The following is a 619-nucleotide window of genomic DNA, read 5'->3' on the forward strand; positions in this document are numbered from 1 at the left end:
CCGACAGTGCAGCACTCCCTCAGCACTGACCCTCCGACAGTGCAGCACTCCCTCAGCACTGACCCTCCGACAGTGCAGCACTCCCTCAGCACTGACCCTCCGACAGTGCAGCACTCCCTCAGCACTGATCCTCCGACAGTGCGGCACTTCCTCAGCATTGACCCTCTTGACAGTGCAACACTCCCTCAGCACTGATCCTCCGACAGTGCGGCACTTCCTCAGCATTGACCCTCTTGACAGTGCAACACTCCCTCAGCACTGATCCTCCGACAGTGCGGCACTTCCTCAGCATTGACCCTCTTGACAGTGCAACACTCCCTCAGCACTGATCCTCCGACAGTGCGGCACTTCCTCAGCATTGACCCTCTTGACAGTGCAACACTCCCTCAGCACTGATCCTCCGACAGTGCGGCACTTCCTCAGCATTGACCCTCTTGACAGTGCAACACTCCCTCAGCACTGATCCTCCGACAGTGCGGCACTTCCTCAGCATTGACCCTCTTGACAGTGCAACACTCCCTCAGCACTGATCCTCCGACAGTGCGGCACTCCCTCAGCACTGACTCTCCGACAGTGCGGCACTCTCTCGGCACTGACCCTCCAACAGTGCGGCACTCCC

This window comes from Chiloscyllium plagiosum, unplaced genomic scaffold, assembly GCF_004010195.1.
Source record: "Chiloscyllium plagiosum isolate BGI_BamShark_2017 unplaced genomic scaffold, ASM401019v2 scaf_64, whole genome shotgun sequence".
In the NCBI taxonomy this organism is placed as follows: domain Eukaryota; kingdom Metazoa; phylum Chordata; class Chondrichthyes; order Orectolobiformes; family Hemiscylliidae; genus Chiloscyllium; species Chiloscyllium plagiosum.